Source organism: Saccopteryx bilineata, chromosome 8, assembly GCF_036850765.1.
Source record: "Saccopteryx bilineata isolate mSacBil1 chromosome 8, mSacBil1_pri_phased_curated, whole genome shotgun sequence".
NCBI lineage: Eukaryota > Metazoa > Chordata > Mammalia > Chiroptera > Emballonuridae > Saccopteryx > Saccopteryx bilineata.
Window position 1 is genome coordinate 39,618,123 of NC_089497.1, and position 8,004 is coordinate 39,626,126.

At 37.2% G+C, this 8,004-nt stretch overlaps 1 pseudogene; it reads left to right on the forward strand.

Moving 5' to 3' along the window:
* Positions 1 to 6,790: 6,790 nt before the first annotated feature.
* On the forward strand, positions 6,791 to 7,343 carry LOC136311677 (peptidyl-prolyl cis-trans isomerase A pseudogene; annotated as a pseudogene).
* Positions 7,344 to 8,004: the final 661 nt, after the last annotated feature.

Genomic DNA, 8,004 nt, shown 5'->3' on the forward strand with positions numbered 1-8,004 from the left:
CAGGATGGGCCTCTCATCCTTCCTTCCATAGAGATCAGAGTCATTGACTTCTTCCAGCTTGTCACCTACAAGGTGAGAGAGGTCATTTGTGGGTACAAATGGCCTTTGAAATAATCACTAACTCTAACCACAGTATGTTTTTACAAATATGATAAAAATGGCACACAAAGTGCTGATTTACACATTACTTGAGCTCAATGCTTTCAGATCATTGAGCATTACATATAATGTTACTTACGTCAGTCACTAAATTCTCTGATTTTTTATTCTCACTTTGGTAATAAACATGAAATTCAATCATTATTTTCACTCTGTAACCTAAATAGTTGTTTTCTTTCTTGACCCATTCTTGTAGGATGGCAAGAGGGCAGAAGTCTGAAATGCTTCTCTCTGTGGTAACCAGAACTACTTTGATCTGTTTCATATATTAAATCAGACGATCTCTAAGGTGCTTTGTGAGGTTTCTAAATCGACTTAGAAAACTCCAGCTGTTGTTCTCAACCCTTGTTGCAAATTGGAATTGTTTTGGGAACTTAATCCCAGTGCCCAGAACATATCCTTAGAGATTAGAACCTAATTGGCCATGCTGGGGCCATGCCAGGAATAATATTTGAAAGCAACCCATGGGTGTCTCTGAAACTATAATAAAAAAAAACCTCTGCTCTCAGAGTTTATGAATACATGATGGGGTTGGAACGCCTGCTTTGTCCCTTTACATTAATCCACATGCCACACACTCAGAGCCATTCAGTCAGCAAGAAATTAGGCAGCAGACTTGAAAGAAATTGACTAAATATTTCCTCTCCTTTGTAATCTCTCTGGCTAGACTTTTGATGGAGATAGATTGTTATGAAATGAGCCTGAGCAGCAGAAGCCGGTGTATTCCTAGGTCTTTGAGATGGTGGACAGGGGAATGTCTGGGAAAAGTTAGGCTAAAATGAATAGATTTAATGAACTTCAATGTACTTGCTGGGAATTTAGTAAGCCTTTTAGAAAGTCTGCAGACACCCTGAATCAATATCCCAGGGCAGGGTTTCAGCAATAACCATGCAAATCCTTGTAACTGTTAGTGAGTGAAGCTGCAAGAACCCATGAATTAGTGGCACTTTTATTCTCATTCAGTATACACGTAGGTAGCCCCTGGTTCAATGGCTGTGGCCATTCAACTTGATTCCTGTTGACTCTTTTTAATTCCAAATTTAGACAATCTGAAACAATTTGTCTTCTCTCTCTCTACATTCATAGCAACTCTGTAACCTGTTCAGTAATTCTAACATTCTTCCCAAGATATGGGATTAAGCTACATTTCATGTTTTACTGAGATGCTTTCTGCAAAATTTGTATGAAAGAGCTGTGTTAATTCCATTTCTACTGCTAAAAGTGCAAAAATGTATTAACCTATTTTAAACAAAAGTTTAAGAAAAACCATGAAAGCTTTTTTGTAACATGACCTCTCATTATGAATATAAGCTTAATTAAATAAAAAGTTGACTTTTATTACAATATGAAAACATACTGATAAATGCTAAATATTCATAACCTTATGTATATTATGAAAAATAGCTCACTAAAAGTAGATAGCTAGCCTGTATAATTTTATTAACCAGTGTCACCTCAATACATTCAATAAAAAAGTAGGTATCTAAAGATAGATACTCATAAATGGCAAAGAATATAAAAATGGCAGAAAATTAAAATTGAACAGTCTAAGAATGTCAAAGAACAGAATTATAGCAGATATCAGTATATACATTCATATTCAAAATGAGAAGCTTCCTTAAGGGGGATGGGATGATTGAGCCTGATTCAAGGCTTCTAAACATGATGTCAATTTTTTACTTAACATTCAAATGCTCACATTTAGAGTAAATTGTTGAGGGTGAAAGAAAAGATGATCTCTCCTCTTTCCTTTTTTTTTTATGACAGAGACAAAATAAGACAGAGCGAGACAAAGTGAGGGACAGATAGGGACAGGCAGACAGGAAGGGAGAGAGATGAGAAGTATCAATTCTTCGTTGCAGCACCTTAGTTGTTCAATGACTGCTTTCTCATATGTGCCTTGACTAGGGGGCTACAGCAGACCGAGTGACCTCTGCTCAAGCCAGCAACCTTGGGCTCAAGCTGGTGAGCCTTGGTCAAACCAGATGAGCCTGCACTCAAGCTGGCGACCTCGGAGTTTCCAACCTGGGTCCTCTGTGTCTAAATCTGATGCTCTATCTACTGTGCCACCACCTGGTCAGGCGGTCTCTCCTCCTAATTGGAGAATATAAGTAGTAAAAAAAAAAGCATTAAGATATTATAACACAATAATGGCTATCATTTAAAATCACCATGTATCGGACACTAACAGATATAAGAGATGCTTTATATACCTGATCTCATTGAATCATGCAAAATATGTATTATCTTGGTGTTAAAAAATATGATATATGTTTTATTTTACAATCTAAGGGAAAAGAGGTCAATGCTCCTGACTAAATAGTTAAGCATTGCATGTTTTAAAAATTATTGCAGCATTTCAGTGTCCCACAGCACAAAGGTTGAAAATCGCTGACTTAGAAAATTTATATATACATATATATAATATATATTATATATATACACATATATATATAATATATGTATATGTTCTGTGTGCATTATATATATGTATATATAATGCACACAGAACACTGAGAAATGTAGGTTGCTGAAGATTCAGTTTGAGTTAAAGACACGTCTCTTAAGTACAGCATTTATTTCATTGCTGCTGAGAGAGAATCTAGACATCCTGTGACCATAGAGAAGACCTCATATCTTGATATGTTCAAGGAAGCCTCAAGGTCTTTACAGTTGGAGAGCTCATCAGAGCTGATTGCTGTGTGCAGTGTGTGGAGCAAGAGAAACTCCAACCCAGGGAGGGGCTCCCCTGCATCCACTTCCCTTAGGGATCTCTCAGTAGAGTTGGAGGTGGAACATAGCTGTCAGCTGGGGAGACGTCATTGAGGAAGAGAGAACATCATTGCTTTAAGACCCAGGTTTATTCCTGAAGAGGGGCCATGAGTGCTTGGCCCTTGGCCTCCTGAAAGGTTTGAAAAAGCAGCTTGGGAAACGGAGATTTTCACAAACTCTTCTAGGGACTTAAGTGTCTTTAGCATCTCTGCTGTCTCTTTCTCTTGCCTTGAGCATTTGGTTGTCTCTTCCTTCAGTTTGTGATCCAGGGACATCATTTCCTGCATCAGCATCCAGTAAGTTGTGGTCCCCTTTCTGTAGGCAATGCTAAGATTGGCTATATTTAATGACGCTCACACTTGGCATCGTCTAAAAATGACTCCATTTCTGCACACTCCTCTTTGCAGTGCTCAACTTGTCAATGGTTGGCATTTCTCCTCAATCTGCGGCCAGTGCCTTTGCCCACTGCACTTTGTGTCTTAGGTGAAGTTAACTTTGAACAAACCGAATAAGCCTATCAATTTGAGATCTATGAAGAAGCCAATGAAAGGAGGACACACCAATGTCTCCCACTGGAGGATGAGAACCCTGACATATGGGCTCAGGTTATTGGGCAGCAGCCCTACCATCATGTTGCCCAACTTTCCAAGTGGGCCCAAAGCCCAGCTTCTCAGTGAAACCCCAAAATTCCTCCCAATCTCAGCCAGCAAGAGTGACCCTAATTGGTCATCAGTGATAGGGTTGGGTTGGGGGAAGATCTGAAGGAAAGTTTCCACATTCCACATGACTACCCAATGAACATTCTCTTTTATTTCTACCTGCATGGTTTTTTGTTTGTTTGTTTTTGTATCAGTATGAATTAATATCATGAAAAAAGCAATCATTATATGACTTGGTAAATTTTTAAAACTTTCTACCTCCCTCTGGTATCCAACAACATTATGTATGCAGGCATACCTATATTGTGGTTCAGTTCCAGACTTCCACAATAAAGCCAGTCTTGCCATCAAGTGTGTTGTAATCTTTTCCCAGTGGAGGGTCTTGGCTTCAATTCAGTCAAAGATGCAACATCTGTGGAGCACAATAAAGTTCAGTAAAACAGGGTGTGGCTGCACAAGGATCTTGTCTAGGTAAAACATTTTTTAAAAAAATTCATCTACAGCCCTAGCCAGATAGCTCCATTGGTTGAGAGGATGACACTTGTTCCCTGGTCAGGACACATACAGGAGCAGATTGATGTTTCTGTCTGTCTGTCTCTCTCTCTTCCCCTTTCTCTCTCTAAAAAATCAATAAAATAAACCTTTAAAAAATGTTCAACTATAGCTAGTATTCAATATCATATTAGTTTCAGTTATACAGCATACTGGTTAAACATTTATATAATTTGATAAGTCACTCCCCCCCTCCTAAGTTTTAGTACCTACCTGGCACCATACAGAGTTATTACAATATTATTGAATATATTCCCTGTGCTGTAATTTACATCCTCATATGGCTTTTAACTGCCAATTTGTACTTCTTAATCCCTTCACTTTTTAACCTGAGTCCCCCAACTCCAATCCCATCTGGCAATGCTCAGTTAGTTCTCTGTGTCTGTGAATTTGTTTATATTTTGATTGTTCCTTTGTTTTGTTTCTTAGATTCCACATATAAGTGAAATCATGTGTTATTTGTCTTTTTCTGTCTGACTTATTTTACTTAGTACGATACCCTCTATGTTCATCTATGTTTGTGCAACTGATAAGATTTCATTATTCTTTTTTTAAAAATTACTGCAGCAAAAGCACTTTATTATCTCTCTTTTCTACAACCAAAACAAAACAAAAAACTGAGGCCCTATGAGGTTTGAATATCTTATTTAGGACCATGCGTCAAGAGCAGGATACATCCAAAACAAATTCAGATCCGCTGCCTGTGCCAGTACACCATGCTGAGTGCCCGCCCATCTTGCCTTCTCCGTTCTGCACCCTCACCCAGCTACTATGCCAGTGGTTCAAAAAAGATGAGGAGATGAGGGAAGATTCTCCTACTTCTGTTTTCACTGTGTCCCCTACGTATGATTGTGACAGGCTGTATGGGGGTGTTTTATCTAGAAAAGGGTGCAGTGGACAGAGATGCTTCTTCTTCACTTGTCCATTCTGGCATCATTATGAATCTATAGGGAAAAAAAATGTTTGCAGAATATTCTCAAAATATCTCTAGTAAATCTCTTTTCTCCCAAGAAGGAAACAAAACAAGACGTCTAAATTCCCACTTTCTTATCATCCTTTGGCTGGTGGCTGAAAGTTTGATTTAATAACAGGAGTCATAATCTTCTGCCACAGAAAGTTCACAAGATCAGGATGAGCCGCAGCCTTAACACTCAACAAATGGATCTCTCAGTCAAGACAATCACTTCAGTGTTTAATTAGGGTTCTGTGGTTCAGTAAGAGGATTGAGCCTTATGGTGTGTGTCACCATAAGATTTATCAGAAGGATTTGATAGACTGCCATACAAAAATCAGTGTTTTTCTATGTATTGGCAAAATAAATTGAAAAATTTAATTTAAACATATTTAAAAGAGCATTAAAAACTATGACATAGTTAAGTATAAATATAATAAAATATGTTCAAGACCTTCACACTAAAAACTACAATATATTGCTGATAAAATTAGAAAAGATCTTTAAAACAACAAGAGACATACATTATGTTCATGTATCATAAAAAAATATTTTTATAACACCAATTCTCAAAAAATTGGCCTATATATTAACACAATCCCATCCAAAATCCCAATAGCATTTTTGAAAAAATTGATAAGCTAATTATAAAATTCATATGGAAATGCAAAAGGTGAAAAATAATTAAAATAACTTTTAAAAAACTTTGTGATGTTAAGACTTCTTCATGGTACAGTAACCAAGACAGTGTGAAATTGGCATGCGAGCAGGTGAAGAGAATGATAAATAGAAACAGAGTCCAGAGATAGACACACACATATATATATAACTGATTTTTGACAAAAGGCAAGATCAACTCAGTGAAGAAAGAATAGCTTTTCAACAAATGGTGCTTGGTTAATTTGACATGCTTATACCAAAACAAAACAAAAGAAAAAACTTTAATTTATTTCTATACATAAAAACCTCAAAATGGGCCCTGGCCAGTGGCTCAGAGGATAGAGCATCAGCCTGGTATATGGATGTCATAATTTGATTCCAGGTCAGGGCACATAGGAGAAGCAACCACCTGCTTTTCTCCTCTCCCCCTCCTTCTTCTCTTCCTCTTCCCCTCCCACAGCCAGTGATTCAGCTGGTTCAGGCATAGACAGGGTACTGAGGATAGCTTGTTGGTGTGTCAGCCTCAGATGCTAAAAATATACTGGTTGAGATTCAGCCTGGGTCCCAGAAGGGATTTCCAGGCAGATCCCTGCTGGGGCACATGCAGAAATCTGTCTCACTGTGTCCCCTCCTCTCACATAAAAAAAAAAGCAAAAAACCTCAAAATAGATTATAAACCTAAATGTAAAGTCTAAAACTATAAAATGTCTAGAAGAAAGCATAAAAGAAAACCTTTTATGAACTTGGATTAGGCAAAGATTTCTTAGAAATGACATCAAAAGCATCATCTACAGAAGAAAAAATACATAAATTAGACTTTATCCAAAAAACAAACAACAAAAACCTGCATTCTGAAAAAACAAAATGAAAAACATAAGCCATAGAACAACCACACACAAAAAATTATGAATCCTATATTGGCTAAAGAACTTGTTTCTAGAATACATTTTAAAAAGTAGCACACTAATAACAAGAAAGCAACTCATCAAAAATTGAACCAGGTTTTGCAGATGCCATCTCCCCGAGCTGCCCATGCCCAGCCATGGTCTACCCTACAGTGTCCTATGACACAATCATTAGTGGCAAGCCTTTGGGCTATGCCTCCTTTGAATTGTTTGTAGACAAAATTCCAAAGGCAGCAGAAAACTTCTGTGCTCTGAGCACTTGGGCTAAAAGATTTGGTTATAAAGTTTCCTGCTTTCACAAAATTATTCCAGGATTTAGGTGCTCGAGTGGTAACTTCACACATCATAATGGCACAAAAGCAGGTTGATCTATGGGGAGAAATTTGATGATGAGAATGTTATCTTGAAGCATATAGATCTTGGTATCTCATTGATGGCAAATACTGGATCCAACACAATGGTTCCCAGTTTTTCATCTGCACTGCCAAGACTGAGTGGTTGGATGGCAAGCATGTGGTCTTTGGAAAGGTGAAAGAGGGCATGGTCATTATGGAAGCCATGGAGCACTTAGGGGACAGGAACGGCAGGACCAGCAAGAAGATTACCATTGCTGTAATCAATTTGTGTGGACAACACAAATTTGACTTGTATTTTATCTTAACCACTAGACCATTTCTTATATAGCTCAGGAAATCACACTTGTCACCCCCATCTGTTCAGAATATCCTATAATCTTTGTGCTTTTGTTGCAGTTTATTGGGTTCCATATTTTCCTTGTCCCTTTTCAAGTCTGGCTGATTTCAGAGTTAACTTTATAATTATGAAATAAAAACTAAACAACAACAACAAAAATGAACCAAAGATTTGAACAGACATTTCACCAAAGAAGATACTGGATTGCAATATGCACATAAAAAGATAATCACCTTTTCTTTTTCTCGTCTTAATTAGTCATTAAGGAAAAACAAAACCACAATGAGATACCACTGTACACCTATTAGAACGGCTACAATTAAAAAACTGTTATTGCAAGTATTGGCAAGAATATGGAGAAACTGGAAATATTATATATAGAAATGTAAAGTGGTTCACCACTTTGAAAAACACTTTGGAAAACAGTTCGACAGTTTCCTAAAAAGTTGGACATACATTTAGTATATGGTCTCTAGCCATTCTGCTCTTAGGTACTTTTCCAAGAGAATGAAAATATATGCATACAAAGACAAACATTAATGTTCACAAAATTCATACATTTATTATTGAAGTTGTAATACTCACATATTTGTAATTTACAAAAACTAGAAACAACGCAAATATCTATCACAGGTGAATACGTACACAAAAT